At 40.4% G+C, this 17,749-nt stretch overlaps 1 protein-coding gene across 1 annotated transcript in view; it reads left to right on the top strand.

The window, feature by feature from the left end:
• Positions 1–17,749, top strand: part of TRMO (tRNA methyltransferase O) — a 227,917-nt gene that overhangs the window by 30,955 nt on the left and 179,213 nt on the right. The gene's annotated exons all lie outside the window — the stretch shown is intronic.

Raw genomic sequence — 17,749 nt, 5'->3', positions numbered from 1 at the left:
TCAGGCGCCACCTCAAATTGAATGTTTCCAAATTGGAAATACTCGCATGTGGTGATTGGAAACTTTGACCCATTCTGAGCCTTGCCGCGTGACCTGGAACCACCTCCAAAAGTATCTAAGGAAGTAAAAATCCTTGCAATCACTTTGCAGGCCTAGAAAAATCGACTTGCTCACTCACAAATGTAAGTAAAATCTTATCAGGTCGAGCTATTTTTAGCACCAAATAGTCCTATCTGGCTAGTGAATTTAGGCTGGAAAGGAGCAGGTGTTCTGTTTATTCAGAAAGTGAATGAGCAATAAAGATGCCATTAAATCTTGTTTTTAACTTGACACATTTACTGTCTGTTCAAGGAAAGAGGTCGAAAGTCAGTTTTTCTTTTTACTACCTGCTGCTTGGAAAATTGAGTTAATTTTTCTCTCTCTTAATAGAGTTAGAGGTTTTTGTCAAGTGAGCTGCCTGAAGATGTCAGTTTTTTTTCACAACATTTAAATAAATAGCCTGCTGATTAATATTTCAAAATATATCGGGTATTATGAAAGCAAATTTTTTTGTAATTGAGAAGTGTGATGCAAACATAAAGTTAAATAGGAGCAAAACAAGCCAGAAAACCTTACTTTGTGATATGCAAATGACATGTTTGCAGGAACTCTTATTTCCAAACATTATTGTTTGTACACTATATAGTTTTATCAGTAAAACCGCATGTCAGTGGGAAAGTTTGTGCCCATTTCAATGCAAAATCTGCGGATTACAAATGACAGCGTGCTACCACTTCATGCTTTAATTATGTATTTATTAAAAGTGATAGTTTTTAAAAATGATTTGAGAAACATTCCTTCCCCCGCCCTGATGACAATGCTGTTATTGAACTAAGAGGCAAGTCAAGGGTTGTGTGTCCTGTGGCTAGATTTGTATTATATATGGAAAACATTTTAGCCTATTAAATCAAACAAAAGAGTTTTTTGTACAGCAGACATGCAGAACTCGCACATTTGAAGGTGCTCTCATATGTGATAATGAAGAAAATGGCGGCTCAATGAATTAAAATAGTTGCCCACGTTCACATAATTTGAAACCAGTTTATGGGCCAAGAGCACTGTTCCCTCTAGAGTGCGCAACTGGGCGGCCGCGCACACTGTCATTTATCGCCGTGCAGAGGGCCCATCAGAGCGCGCATTACAAAGGGTCCTAATGCTGATCAGCAGGAGAGATCTTTATGGGGGTCTGAAAACTAACAAAGATACGGGGGGCCTGCAATAAAGGGCAGGGGAAACTGGCTGGCTTTAGTTAAAGCACAGTAGAGTGGACCATATTTAACCCCTTTGGAGGCCGATTACTGTGGGCTGCCTCCAAATGTTGTGGCATTTTTCTGTTGTGCTACAGAAAAGACTAGAATTAATTAAAGGAAAACACAGTAAATTAAAATGTATTAACACATTACAAAGAGTTACTTATTTCGTCAGAGACTATACTTAGTTTCTACATTTCTGCATACAGTTTACAGACACTCCTTTTAATTTGAGCTCTAACCCAGTGTTTCCTGAAACTTTATTTATGGTGATACATCCAAACTGTACATAAAGATGCCTTTTAATTCTGTGTGTATTTTGTCAAGTTTTCTGCACACTTCAAACACTTAGGCCAAAAAGTCAGGTTATGTTGTTTGCTGCTTATGTTTTTTTGTTTTTTTAATACACAGCCAGTGTTTTTAAACTTCTCTCACTATGCAGTGAGGAGAAAGAATAGCAAAGTGAATTATGTGCCAATCTTGCTGGGGTATATGAAGTGTGAAAAATGGAAAGGCTGTGGGATATCGTTTTTTCGTAGCACAAAGCAAGCATGTGAATACGTGTAAATAAACTGTATAAATTCAGCAGCTATGGAGGTAAAAATAAAGCTAATTTCTGAATAATTCTGAAGTGTGATTGAAACAGATTTTAATAGGATCAGAAGAAATGAAGACCCTCAAATAATAAATATTCACTGAACCCCGATTTCCACACATTATCATGTATGTGTTAAACAGTTTAAAACTGTATGTCTGTGTGATTTTAGTGACCATTTCAATGTAATGAAAATGCGCTAACACACCATCCTTTAGTTACATCAAAAAATCTCTCTCCTCATGTCCACTAAAGCTAGGTGGGCTGTGGTTCTAAAAGGTTACAAGTGATGGCAGTTAATTGAATCCCACAAAGTACTTTTTCTAAATGTCTTGGTCCACATGTATGAAGCACTGGTCACAAAATACTGGTCGCATTTTGCAACCAGTATTTTTGAACCATGGTGACATTTTGCCAACCAATCTATGTATTAATAGGTTGGTTCGCAAAATGCCAAATTGCAGTGGGTCACAATTCAACCTGCCTCATGAATACTAATTAGGTAGGTCAAAATGAGACCAACTATGATTCACAGCCATCACAGAGAGAGTGGCCTGCTTGGGTCAGCAGATCACCATGACTGTGATAGCTTTTTAAAAAAGCAATAACATATATATTTTTTAATTGCAGCCCATTGTCCTAAAAGGAAAACGGTATGCATTTAAAAGAAAACCTAATCAAAGAAAAGTTCATATAATTTGTTTTTCAAGGGTAGGGAGGGGACCACCGCATACTCTAAGAAATGTTTTGTCAACATTAACGGAGGGTTACCGTGACATTTGTGTAATCAGTAAAATATAAAAAAATTTAACCTGATTTTGGCCGCAAAAATATTTCATCCCATTCGAAATTGGTATTTAAAAGGGACGCCCTAAATATATCATTTACAAATACTGATTTTGTATTTAGTGCCAAACCCAAATTGCGATTTGATAACGTGTTACTGTATGGAAATTTAGATTTGCTACATACCAAAATGTATTTTTGAAGGTCCAAACAGTCGGATATTGCAAATCAGACCTTTTGTGAACACAAAATGCCTTTGTATATCTGGCCCTTGTTCTTGTTAGCCCTTTTTTCAATGTCCACTGTTTTCAATTCCATTAATATGCTGAAAGTTGGATTTTCATTTAACAACCATGTGCAGTCTAGGAGTTGTGCTCTCAGTTTATATTGGCTGATCCATTTTAGCTAACACACCAGGAAACAATTTTCTTCCCACAATTTTATATAGTGCAACCCAATTCCAAGAACCTTGGACAGCTTTATATGTGCACCAGAAAATGTTATCCGTTATTTAGGTTTTGCCTAGGACAGCGCATGCAAGATCTCTTGTTTTTATATACAGTGGGCTTGGAGGCCACCTATTACTTACCATTGGTTGGCTTTGTTGTCACTCAACTTTGCTTGCATCTTATTGGTCGGCTGCCATAAGTTTCCTTCCTCTTTGTTTGTCTCTCCCCTGGAGTATTGATGCAATACTTGCATCCTTCCACTGCTCATTTTATTAGGTGCTACTTTTTTTATAGGTTTAAGCACTCTACCAGAGTGGGTCTTGTACATCTGGCTCCCTCATGTACTTCTCCCCTTCCTGCGGTCTGTCTAATTGCTTTCTCCGCCTACTGTTATCTGTGTTGTAGCTTGTGCCCTCCCACTTTCCTCCTGCTCTCTTTGTTGTTGCTTGCTACCTCCCACTCTCCGTGCTGTTACGTGCTTGTCCCCAAGTTGAAGAGGTTTGGCGCAGCGGCCAGGGTGCCTGACTCCGGACCAAGGGGTTCACAGTTCAATCGCCGGTGGCAGGTTAAACCAGCACCATGTGACTCTGGGCAATAGCTCGCTTACTCGTCTCGACGGCCCCAGAGCCGGGACACCTCTCTGGAGGTAGCTGTGCGCTTTACAAATGCTGGTATTTCATGCTGTCCATGTTCTTGCCAGTCCCTTACTACTCTATATTCTTGCTTGCTCCCTCCCTCCCACTCTCCTCTTGCTGTCCATGGTGCCCCTGTACCTGCCATAACAAAAAGGAGAGAGAGATGTCGTGCTGCCAATGATGGCTGCATCATAGTACTTATTTAAAAAGAAAACTTTAGGCCCTGCACCCCACCTCCCATTTTAACCCAAAAATGTAAGAGAGGTGTTGCCTTTCACCTTTTTTAGTGATAGCACGCTCACTCCTGTTACGACTCAGTTGCCCACACTGTTCAGAAAAGTGTGCACATAGACACTCCATTGCCGCACAGCAAAAAAAATAATTAGAGGGAACATTGGTCAAGAGCTTTACAAATAGATCGAGTAGATTATTTAAGTCACCAGACCTGCAGGTCTACTAAAATTTGTATGATTTTTCGAGGCCTGGCATGGACTCCAAATAATCGATGAATGTACAAGTGGACAAATTAGCTAGATCAAGATTCATTACCATGAAAACCTTCTCATCCACAAAAAGGGCTCTAAGGATTTTCCATTAAACTATAGGCCTATAAGCCCAATAGACGTTTCCCCGAAAATATTCTGTAGGCAGTTATTGAGTTCACTTGAAACATGGATTGAAGATGCTAATGCACTATCATCCTTGCTGGTAGGGTTTAGAAAACAAGTAAGCACCATTGATCAAGTGTTTAGATTCATTGCTATCTACTGGGAAACTGCGAATATACGAAAAGCCTACTTGTATGTTGTTTTTGTTCACTTAAAAACACATTTAGTCCCTCAAGACAAGCTGTGGGAGATGCTTAAAAGTAAGAGGATGCCTATACCATTGCTTGATGCACTAATTCGGCTACACACGGACACTAATGGCCAAGTAATGTGGGGTGAGCAAGACAAGCTCACTGAGGTAATTAAGGTTGAGAGAGGGGTGCGCCAGGGGAGTGTGCTTGCTCCCACACATTTGTCCTGTATTTGAATGGTGTTGTGGATGCCATAAGCTGTGTAGAAATGATGCCCCAAGGATTGTAGTACTTAAGACCCCCATTTTTTTTAATTTGCGGATGACACCCTGTTGTTGTCAAAAACTCCAGTGGACGTTCAACTTATGTTGTACCAGTTTGCCAATTTCTTTAAAAATCGGGTATTGGAAATAAATTTGAGCAAAAACAAGTTTATGGCCATTAACCCTCATAGGACCTTTGAAGCATGGGTACTCACAAACATTTACTTGGGGGCACACTGTACAGTATGGTACGTGCCTGTGGGCTGCACTGAAGCTCTGGCATTCCCAAGGAGACAAAGTAGGGTGTGGGATTATGGGGATGGGAAAAAACACACCATTTCCAAGGATTTCCAGAAAAGGATTTCTTTCAAATCTGTTTTGTACAGTTTACCTTCTATTACCTGTACGTTATAAGGCCAAAAATAGATACATAATATTTTGTTAATTTTAACTGCCTGCCCCCCTACCCACACTCACTGACCCTGCCCCACTGTACTCATGATCACAGTTTCCTTAGCTTTTTTTATGCACTACTGCTGCCCTCTCAGTTAAGCCAGGGATGCCTCTGAGCGGGGACGTCTTGCTGATTGTACTAGCTGAACTTACTGTTAAAACAAAGCCCAAAACCAGAAAAGCATGGACAGCATGCCTCTGCAACATCCTTTTTGTATAGCCTTTCCGATTCTGGGCTGTGTTTCTAGAGTCATTTCAGCTTGTTCTATGAGAAGGGCAGCCTTGCTCATAAAACAAGGTGAACGAACTTTAGAAACAAATCTCAGAATCACAAACTGATGCTGCTTGCACAGCAGAATTAACCAAAAAACGAACCTTGAGTAGCTTTCTGTGATGCAACCAGGGGTCCCTGTGGGAGCTCTGTGGACCCCAAGGAAAGGTTTGCTGGGCCGCCAGTGGGCCGTTCTTTGAGTACCACTGCTTTTAAAGGGTCCATTATTCTGAGCAGCAGCATTCTGGATAGGGTGTCTTAATTTGATTACTTGGGCATGAGGCTCACTTCAAACATATCCTGGCTTCCTCAAATAAGGAGAAGGGGCCTGAGTTTGTGTCACTTCGCCTCAAGGATTCCAAGATTGTACAATTCCTCTATAATGAAGCAGATATCTCCTGCACTTAACATCTACCAGGCAAAGGCAGTAGGGAGTGGCCTATATGGAGCCGAAATGTTGAGACATATTGGGCTATCATCTTTGTCCTCATTCGAGATAATTTTCTAAAAACAAAATTAAATCTACCTAGGAGTACCCCTACACTGCCTTTACTGTGGGATACTGATGTAAAGTCTATTGTGAGTAAGTCAAAACTTAGACCTATAATATACTGGCAGAGATTTAAGTCCACGCTGGCCCTGGAAAACTATTATAGAGCCTTTAAGGAGATAGTCGAGCTGGATAAATGTAACAAGATTAATTGGGTAAGCATCCTCAGGGCTTTACTGACACAATTGGGCTTAGATGATTGCTGAGGTACTGAGCACCGCATAAAACACAGAGCCAAGGCCCTTGTAAAGGAATTGTACTGGGCCCATGAATGGGGCTCTGAAGTTCGAGGTAAGAATCTAGGAACCCTCTGTTGAGTTCATGGATTTTAAGAATCCGTGTAGGTTCAAAGACTTCCTGGACTACATTATGTTTCCCCTAGCAAGGAAACTTTATATTAAGTTCCAATTTGGAACTCTTCCTGTTAAGTCCTTTTGTAACAAGTGGAAGGACACCAATACCCACTATTTGTTCTTCTGTCCGGGCTATGTTCACCCAAGGAAACAATGGTTAGTCCAAATTTCTAGGCAACTTGGCACCTGGCAGTGCCACAGTGCACTTATATTGTTGCATGTTGAAACTGTAGAGGAAATTCTGTCTGTAGTTGCCAAGATCCTGCACTGGAGTTGGATTCTTAGGGCAAACACCATAAATGAACTGTAAGAAGTTTTCTTTATATGACAGAGTTTTTTAATTAAAAGGCTTAGTCTATCATGGGCTTTTTCTTGCACATACATGAAATTTACCCTAGACACAATACAGATATTTGCACTTTATACCCTGCACTTTATAGTTACCAATGGGCTGCTTACATTGTTTTGTATAACATCAACTGTACATTCCTTTAACTATTTGTCTCTTTCCCAGTTCTAATGATACTAAACCCATTGGTCACACTACAGCTACATTTATTTTTATAGATGGTTAATGAGAATTTACTCTGAGGAAGGGTATCCACGATCCCTGAGATTTAGTCCTCAACAAGGATACTTTTTCAATGCCTTGACCATGGGCAATTACCACCCAATGGGGCGGGAAACTTATTAAAGCTGAAATGGTGTTCAACATTTAGTTGCTGTGTTTGTGATTGTAAGGCTCGTGAAAAAGGACGGAGTGCCTGAAGCGCGCTGAGCCGCGTACCAATCGATTGAAGGCATGAAGCTTTGTTGTGCTGCAAACACTTACCTTAGGGAATAGCCCTGCGTGTGGGCATCCTCACTGTGGCAAAACTTGTTGGAAATATATATATATATATATATGTGTGTGCTGCTCGTGGGGAAAATCCAACGTTTTAAATTGCACTCGGACACAGGTGAGTTACGTTGCTCTTTAAAACGTTGGATTTACCCCACGAGCAGCACATTTTTGTAAGCGGCCGTGCTGCCGCTGAATTGCACCACCCCAAGAAAGGAGGGGGCCACGAGTGTCTGAATCAGAGGCTCGATATGTGGGGCATCGGTGTTGGATCTAAGGCAGCCAAATTCTCTGGGGCTCATTGCGAGCTGAAAACTTTGCATGAATATCAGCGCGCATCCATTTGAGGACTGATTAGCATACTTCATCTCCCATAGAGCAACGTAACTCATTCAGAGTCCCAATTCATGGTGAACGATATTTGCTGAACTACGAGATGAAGATGCCATGCGCTCTGTGTCTGCAGTGCCCCAGGAAGAAGAGGTAAACTCAAAACATGTTGGGAATGTGGACTATGCATAATTAACCGGTGAATAAGACTGCCTGTACCTTTAAAATAAAGCTTTTGGGGATAAAGCTCACCTGTGTCCGAGTGCAATTTAAAACGTTGGATTTTCCCCACGAGCAGCATATATATATATATATATATATATATATATATATATATATATATATATATATATATATATATATATATATATATATTCAAAAGCAAAAGGAAAGCCGCACTCTTTCTGGATCTTGGTTTAGTAAGTTTTAATGACCATCTCTATTACCAACGCGTTTCGAACTCCACTGGTTCCTGATCACGGTATTAACAAGAGTCCATCATTTGTTTCTACATTTATACCCACTGATCCGTCCTGCTCGCAATGAAGCATTCTGGGAGTTGTGGTTTCAAAGCACAACTATACATATATTTTTCATGCTTGTTTCCCAAAAACATACTTGTATATTTACATTTTAAAGTGTATTATGAATTAGCACGGAAAGTCCGTAATCCATGACTGACAGTTTCAGTTATTGGTACATGTAACCAATTACGCATGTAAACGGCAAAGTGCCGAGGATGGTACTTAAAGTCAAACAGTTATACGTCAACCAGTTTGTCTTGATGAGATTATACGGCTTAGTGCCATTTGTGTGACAGGTTGATCTGTATGTTGATGCGGGCTGAGTGCCCCTGTTATTCTGCTTTACCATACCTATAATAAGTAAGAAAAGTGGGAACAGCTATGAAAAAAAGAAAAAAGAATTTTTTCATTAGTACATTTTGAATTGTCTGCTGGTAGCTCTATCTGCATACTGAATTTTTCAAGTAATGTGATTTCTAAGATCCAATGTTAAAGATGGATTTTAGTCTCTTAGTAACGTTCATAAGTGTACATAAAGTTCCTCATCCCCATTGAGCCCATGAGGGATTCGAGTTTTGAAGCGGATTATTAGTTTAGACTCCAGGCGTCTCAGTTTTTCAGTTCTGTTACCTCCTCTCTCATGGTCAGAGATCACGGCGATGCCTGTGTAACTGATATTTCTCCATGTTAAACCGACATGATTCTGCAGGTGTTTCGTCAGAGCATAGGACATGTCTTTGTTTTGGATCGCGCGTATATGCTCCAGAATACGCTTCTTGAGTGGACAGATGGTTGAGCCTATATATCGCTTCCCACACGAACATTCAATCAGATATACCACAAATTGTGATTCGCAAGTTATCGAGCTTTCAATCTTGAAGGTCCGATCTTTGGGATCCTTTAGTGTTCTTAGGTTTCTGCCTATCTTGCATGCTTTGCAGGAGGTGCATTTTGTAAATCCAATTTGTCTTTTTTCCAGCCAAGATTGGGTCTTGTTGTTTTGAAAATGGCTGTTTACCAGGGTGTCACATAGCGATGGAGCTTTTCTATAGGTTATCATTGGAAAGTTTCCCAGTGTTGGGCCAATATCAGAGTCTTTTTTTAATACATTCCAATATTTCATTAAGATTTTTCGAATTTGGAAGCTTTCTTTTGAGTACGTTAGTATTAGGCGGGGTGCCTCTTCTTTTGTTGACTCTTCCATACTCATCTGATTTTTCAATGTGTTTTTGGCCGTTAGTGTTTGAGCTCTGGTCTTAAGTCGAGCTTTTGTTTCTCCACGTAAGATGTCTCCATGTTTATAACCACGTGCTGCAAAGCGCTGTTTGATGTCCAGAAATTTTTGTTCCATTTCCTGAGGTTCGGAACAGTTTCTCTTCATCCGTATGAATTCGCCATACGGAATGCTTTTTTTTAGAGAAGGTGGATGAAAGCTCGATCCGTGAAGGATACTGTTTGTTGCTGTCTTTTTACGAAAAACCGTGGTGTGTATTTCATTTGACTTGATGTACACTTTTGTGTCAAGAAAGTCAATTTCTTCTGATTGTATGTTGTAGGTGAATTGCAGACCTACATCATTTGTATTGAGGAGTTTTATGTAGTCCGATAATTTTTCTTTAGATCCCTTCCAAAGCAGGAAAAGATCGTCGATGAATCGGAGCCAGAGTACCACATCTGTAGTGTATGGATCGTTTTCTTCTCTCCAAGCTATGTGTCTCTCCCACCAACCCATGGTGAGATTCGCATAGCTTGGAGAGAAGGAAACTCCCATAGCAGTACCGCGTTTTTGGGAGTAAAGCTGTTTATTAAATAGGAAGACATTGTTGGTGAGACATAGCTCGATCATTTCCATAAGCATGTTCGTATGTCTTAGTTCTCCGATTGGTCTTTGCTTCAGAAAATACTCCACAGCTTTTAATCCAATATTGTGGTCAATGGATGTATACAACGAGACTACATCGATCGTGGCTAAAAGATAGTTTTGTTGCCATTGAGTCTCCATCAGGATTCTTAAGAAGTCACCTGTGTCTTTGATGAATGAATTTAATGTTGGAACAATGGGAGATAAAAAGTAATCCACATAGTTTGCTAGATTTTCATAGAGGGACCCACAGCTTGAAATTATTGGTCGCCCTGGTGGTTTGTGCAGGGTTTTGTGGACTTTCGGCAGAAAATAGATTGTCGGTGTCACTGGATTTATCGTTGTCAAAAAATTTTTTTCATCTTGGCTGAGCAATCCTTGCTCGGACCATTTCTGTAGTCGACGGTGAAGGTCGCTAATCATGTCTGGAATAGGGTTAGATTTTAGTTGAATGTAATTGGTTGCGTCATTTAGCTGGCATAATGCTTCATCAATATACGCTTGTTTATCTAAAATGACAATATTCCCCCCCTTGTCAGCAGGTTTTATTTCGATTTTGTTGTTGTTTTTCAATGCTTGTAAGGCTTGACGCTCTTGTCTGGAAAGATTTTCTTTCTTTTTGAATTTGGTGTTTTCCATTGTTTCTAATTCCGCCACCACTAAGTCATGAAACATATCTATCCGATTCCCTGGATGTAATGCTGGACAGAATTTAGATTTATTTTTAAAATTGGTGCGGGGGTGAATATTCGTTGTTACATCCATCTCCTGTAGTATTTGTGTGTCTGATAACTCTGTCTCCTCTATCTCATTTGCTAGTTCATATGCAGTTCTGAGTGATTTGGCTTCTGCTATGGTAAGTCCTTCAGATCTTGATAACATATCACATGCTCCAGAAGGAAGGTTTTGTGTTGCCGTTTTTTGCGGTAGTTTTGCAAAAAAATTTTTTAACTTCAGTTTGCGGACATATTTGTACATGTCAATTCTGGTTTCCACAGAATCTGAATGTTTTTCTGGGCAAAAGGTAAGTCCTTTATTCAGTAAGGTACGTTCGGCCTCTGATAAGTTATAGTGAGATAGATTGATTATCAGATCCGGTTCTGTTTGCATGTTATGTTTGTAGTTTATTTTTTTGTCACTGTTCTGTTGCGTAGGAAATATTTTTGTTTTTCGGCCTCGTCTTGTTTTTCTCCGCGGCCCCTGTTTCCAGAAGAACCCCTTCCGCGAGCTCTTGTTCGACCACTGCCTCGTCCTCTCCCTCGTGGCTTTGGATTTTGTTGGTCCTGGTAAAGCATTCTCATTTCTTCTAAAAAAGAAAGCTTTTTAATAGGTATTCCCACAGATGAGTTTTCTCCATCACTTTGTTCCCCCTCTGATTCACTGGGTGTTGTATATGGGGATTCTCGTGTGATTGGTTCATTTTTGTCCCAATTTTGTTTCATGAGATCAAACCTTTTCGCAAATGTAAATATTGTCCCATTTGCTTAATCTGACTCATCTCTTCTAAACTTGCGTTGCTTTCTCTCTTGGACTTCACTTTCATGTTTGTCTAAGTTTTTCTCCATCATGGAACGTAGTTTATTGATGTTTTCTTCCTCTTTGTCATGTGATTTGATAGACTGTTCTATTTCATCTATTTTTTCATGTAATTCTTCTACGTTTTTTTTGGCGTATTTGATGATTATCAACATCATTCTGCGCGAGCAATCCATATTGTTTTTTCCCCATTCATCCAACATTTCAGGGCTGGTGTCGGGGTGGTTGGGTAGAGTGAATATACGTAGTCCTCGCGGTACAAGATCAAGTTCTACATATTTTTCCATAGTTATTATTTCCCAACTGCGTGAGATTTCTTTCCGAAGTAGTTTCTCCAATTGGTTGAATAATTGTTTTATTGTGGATGCTTCTTTTGGTAAGGTAGGATTATTTGAAGACGTTGATGTACTTGGAGATGACTTGACAAACATGCTTTCTGCTTTTTCCAGTCTTTTTGCTGCTCTTTGTTCCATGGTTATTCAGTTAATTCACCAATGACAGTAATGTAAATGAGCCCCTTGCAGACAATTACTTCGGTATTGAGCAGTTCAGTTTTCAGTTGGTACTAATTAATATGAAGATGGCTGCAACAAGTGCTATATTCATGAATGGTCATGTTACTTGTCCAGAAAAATGTATAATTCAACGCTTCCGGGGTATTTGTACTCCGAAGAAGCTTCTGTACATTCGCTCAGCGCTTTGACATTGGTTAAATACAGCCACGGCGCGATTGCTCGCTTACCTGGGAGACTCCCGGACGTAGTGGTGTCCTCCGACGCCGCTCGCCGGCGCTCTACCAGTCGTTAGCTGTTGCTTTTCACCGTTGTCGATTGCTTCAGATCGTCCACGATTAAGGCGTTAGATTCCGGCTGAACATGTAGAAAAAGACAGACGTTTGTTATTTCCTATGAGAGGCGATAGGAGCATTTCATCCGTCTTTCCAATAACTTGTTCTGCCTGGACGCTGCTGTTCAAGGTTTCCGATCTCTTCGCGCTGGGCTCTCCTCCGAGTTTCAAAATGAATAAGCAAAGTGTCCTTGCGGGGGGAGCGCTTCAAGCTGGTGCCGGCCGTGAGGTAGGACGACCTCACAAGTATTTTCAAAAGCAAAAGGAAAGCCGCACTCTTTCTGGATCTTGGTTTAGTAAGTTTTAATGACCATCTCTATTACCAACGCGTTTCGAACTCCACTGGTTCCTGATCACGGTATTAACAAGAGTCCATCATTTGTTTCTACATTTATACCCACTGATCTGTCCTGCTCGCAATGAAGCATTCTGGGAGTTGTGGTTTCAAAGCACAACTATACATATATTTTTCATGCTTGTTTCCCAAAAACATACTTGTATATTTACATTTTAAAGTGTATTATGAATTAGCACGGAAAGTCCGTAATCCATGACTGACAGTTTCAGTTATTGGTACATGTAACCAATTACGCATGTAAACGGCAAAGTGCCGAGGATGGTACTTAAAGTCAAACAGTTATACGTCAACCAGTTTGTCTTGATGAGATTATACGGCTTAGTGCCATTTGTGTGACAGGTTGATCTGTATGTTGATGCGGGCTGAGTGCCCCTGTTATTCTGCTTTACCATACCTATAATAAGTAAGAAAAGTGGGAACAGCTATGAAAAAAAGAAAAAAGAATTTTTTCATTAGTACATTTTGAATTGTCTGCTGGTAGCTCTATCTGCATACTGAATTTTTCAAGTAATGTGATTTCTAAGATCCAATGTTAAAGATGGATTTTAGTCTCTTAGTAACGTTCATAAGTGTACATAAAGTTCCTCATCCCCATTGAGCCCATGAGGGATTCGAGTTTTGAAGCGGATTATTAGTTTAGACTCCAGGCGTCTCAGTTTTTCAGTTCTGTTACCTCCTCTCTCATGGTCAGAGATCACGGCGATGCCTGTGTAACTGATATTTCTCCATGTTAAACCGACATGATTCTGCAGGTGTTTCGTCAGAGCATAGGACATGTCTTTGTTTTGGATCGCGCGTATATGCTCCAGAATACGCTTCTTGAGTGGACAGATGGTTGAGCCTATATATCGCTTCCCACACGAACATTCAATCAGATATACCACAAATTGTGATTCGCAAGTTATCGAGCTTTCAATCTTGAAGGTCCGATCTTTGGGATCCTTTAGTGTTCTTAGGTTTCTGCCTATCTTGCATGCTTTGCAGGAGGTGCATTTTGTAAATCCAATTTGTCTTTTTTCCAGCCAAGATTGGGTCTTGTTGTTTTGAAAATGGCTGTTTACCAGGGTGTCACATAGCGATGGAGCTTTTCTATAGGTTATCATTGGAAAGTTTCCCAGTGTTGGGCCAATATCAGAGTCTTTTTTTAATACATTCCAATATTTCATTAAGATTTTTCGAATTTGGAAGCTTTCTTTTGAGTACGTTAGTATTAGGCGGGGTGCCTCTTCTTTTGTTGACTCTTCCATACTCATCTGATTTTTCAATGTGTTTTTGGCCGTTAGTGTTTCAGCTCTGGTCTGGTCTGGTTGACGTATAACTGTTTGACTTTAAGTACCATCCTCGGCACTTTGCCGTTTACATGCGTAATTGGTTACATGTACCAATAACTGAAACTGTCAGTCATGGATTACGGACTTTCCGTGCTAATTCATAATACACTTTAAAATGTAAATATACAAGTATGTTTTTGGGAAACAAGCATGAAAAATATATGTATAGTTGTGCTTTAAAACCACAACTCCCAGAATGCTTCATTGCGAGCAGGACGGATCAGTGGGTATAAATGTAGAAACAAATGATGGACTCTTGTTAATACCGTGATCAGGAACCAGTGGAGTTCGAAACGCGTTGGTAATAGAGATGGTCATTAAAACTTACTAAACCAAGATCCAGAAAGAGTGCGGCTTTCCTTTTGCTTTTGAAAATACTTGTGAGGTCGTCCTACCTCACGGCCGGCACCAGCTTGAAGCGCTCCCCCCGCAAGGACACTTTGCTTATTCATATATATATATATATATATATATATTATATAAGTTATACTTAACGTGTATTCTGGTCACTGCATAGTTTTTCTTATGGGTTATTTGATTAGATGCTTATAGATCTGTGATAACTCTACATGTAAATATTATCTTAACAATTGCATTTATAAGTGCTTCACTATTGAAATATTGTATTGAGGAAAGTAGAACATTAACAAAAAACCTCCTCAAAACAAACTATATGTATATAACACTACCTACTGGCGGTTGCCAGTAGGTAGTTATAGTTGGGACCAAGTTTCCATAGAAAGATCGTTTTTCATTTGCCGTAACTCTACTGTTGTGTGACGAATCCTCGTGAACTTTTCAAAACTAGTTCAATGCTCAATTCAGCTTCTATCTTGAAAGTTTTGGGGTGATCCGTCAAGCGGGGACTGAGAGAAAGGGTGGATCCCAAAACTCGTTTTCCCCATGTCCATGTTCTTGCCAGTCCCTTACTACTCTGTATTCTTGCTTGCTCCCTCCCTCCCACTCTCCTCTTGCTGTCCATGGTGCCCCTGTACCTGCCATAACAAAAAGGAGAGAGAGATGTCGTGCTGCCAATGATGGCTGCATCATAGTACTTATTTAAAAAGAAAACTTTAGGCCCTGCACCCCACCTCCCATTTTAACCCAAAAATGTAAGAGAGGTGTTGCCTTTCACCTTTTTTAGTGATAGCACGCTCACTCCTGTTACGACTCAGTTGCCCACACTGTTCAGAAAAGTGTGCACATAGACACTCCATTGCCGCACAGCAAAAAAAATAATTAGAGGGAACATTGGTCAAGAGCTTTACAAATAGATCGAGTAGATTATTTAAGTCACCAGAACTGCAGGTCTACTAAAATTTGTATGATTTTTCGAGGCCCGGCATGGACTCCAAATAATCGATGAATGTACAAGTGGACAAATTAGCTAGATCAAGATTCATTACCATGAAAACCTTCTCATCCACAAAAAGGGCTCTAAGGATTTTCCATTAAACTATAGGCCTATAAGCCCAATAGACGTTTCCCCGAAAATATTCTGTAGGCAGTTATTGAGTTCACTTGAAACATGGATTGAAGATGCTAATGCACTATCATCCTTGCTGGTAGGGTTTAGAAAACAAGTAAGCACCATTGATCAAGTGTTTAGATTCATTGCTATCTACTGGGAAACTGCGAATATACGAAAAGCCTACTTGTATGTTGTTTTTGTTCACTTAAAAACACATTTAGTCCCTCAAGACAAGCTGTGGGAGATGCTTAAAAGTAAGAGGATGCCTATACCATTGCTTGATGCACTAATTCGGCTACACACGGACACTAATGGCCAAGTAATGTGGGGTGAGCAAGACAAGCTCACTGAGGTAATTAAGGTTGAGAGAGGGGTGCGCCAGGGGAGTGTGCTTGCTCCCACACATTTGTCCTGTATTTGAATGGTGTTGTGGATGCCATAAGCTGTGTAGAAATGACGCTCCAAGGATTGTAGTACTTAAGACCCCCATTTTTTTTAATTTGCGGATGACACCCTGTTGTTGTCAAAAACTCCAGTGGACGTTCAACTTCTGTTGTACCAGTTTGCCAATTTCTTTAAAAATCGGGTATTGGAAATAAATTTGAGCAAAAACAAGTTTATGGCCATTAACCCTCATAGGACCTTTGAAGCATGGGTACTCACAAACATTTACTTGGGGGCACACTGTACAGTATGGTACGTGCCTGTGGGCTGCACTGAAGCTCTGGCATTCCCAAGGAGACAAAGTAGGGTGTGGGATTATGGGGATGGGAAAAAACACATAATTTCCAAGGATTTCCAGAAAAGGATTTCTTTCAAATCTGTTTTGTACAGTTTACCTTCTATTACCTGTACGTTATAAGGCCAAAAATAGATACATAATATTTTGTTAATTTTAACTGCCTGCCCCCCTACCCACACTCACTGACCCTGCCCCACTGTACTCATGATCACAGTTTCCTTAGCTTTTTTTATGCACTACTGCTGCCCTCTCAGTTAAGCCAGGGATGCCTCTGAGCGGGGACGTCTTGCTGATTGTACTAGCTGAACTTACTGTTAAAACAAAGCCCAAAACCAGAAAAGCATGGACAGCATGCCTCTGCAACATCCTTTTTGTATAGCCTTTCCGATTCTGGGCTGTGTTTCTAGAGTCATTTCAGCTTGTTCTATGAGAAGGGCAGCCTTGCTCATAAAACAAGGTGAACGAACTTTAGAAACAAATCTCAGAATCACAAACTGATGCTGCTTGCACAGCAGAATTAACCAAAAAACGAACCTTGAGTAGCTTTCTGTGATGCAACCAGGGGTCCCTGTGGGAGCTCTGTGGACCCCAAGGAAAGGTTTGCTGGGCCGCCAGTGGGCCGTACTTTGAGTACCACTGCTTTTAAAGGGTCCATTATTCTGAGCAGCAGCATTCTGGATAGGGTGTCTTAATTTGATTACTTGGGCATGAGGCTCACTTCAAACATATCCTGGCTTCCTCAAATAAGGAGAAGGGGCCTGAGTTTGTGTCACTTCGCCTCAAGGATTCCAAGATTGTACAATTCCTCTATAATGAGGCAGATATCTCCTGCACTTAACATCTACCAGGCAAAGGCAGTAGGGAGTGGCCTATATGGAGCCGAAATGTTGAGACATATTGGGCTATCATCTTTGTCCTCATTCGAGATAATTTTCTAAAAACAAAATTAAATCTACCTAGGAGTACCCCTACACTCCCTTTACTGTGGGATACTGATGTAAAGTCTATTGTGAGTAAGTCAAAACTTAGACCTATAATATACTGGCAGAGATTTAAGTCCACGCTGGCCCTGGAAAACTATTATAGAGCCTTTAAGGAGATAGTCGAGCTGGATAAATGTAACAAGATTAATTGGGTAAGCATCCTCAGGGCTTTACTGACACAATTGGGCTTAGATGATTGCTGAGGTACTGAGCACCGCATAAAACACAGAGCCAAGGCCCTTGTAAAGGAATTGTACTGGGCCCATGAATGGGGCTCTGAAGTTCGAGGTAAGAATCTAGGAACCCTCTGTTGAGTTCATGGATTTTAAGAATCCGTGTAGGTTCAAAGACTTCCTGGACTACATGATGTTTCCCCTAGCAAGGAAACTTTATATTAAGTTCCAATTTGGAACTCTTCCTGTTAAGTCCTTTTGTAACAAGTGGAAGGACACCAATACCCACTAATTGTTCTTCTGTCCGGGC

The sequence above is a fragment of the Triturus cristatus genome, chromosome 2_1 (genome assembly GCF_964204655.1).
Source record: "Triturus cristatus chromosome 2_1, aTriCri1.1, whole genome shotgun sequence".
NCBI classification, from domain to species: Eukaryota; Metazoa; Chordata; class Amphibia; order Caudata; family Salamandridae; genus Triturus; species Triturus cristatus.
Note: the sequence above shows the minus strand (reverse complement) of the source record. Positions and strands in the feature narration are given on the sequence as shown.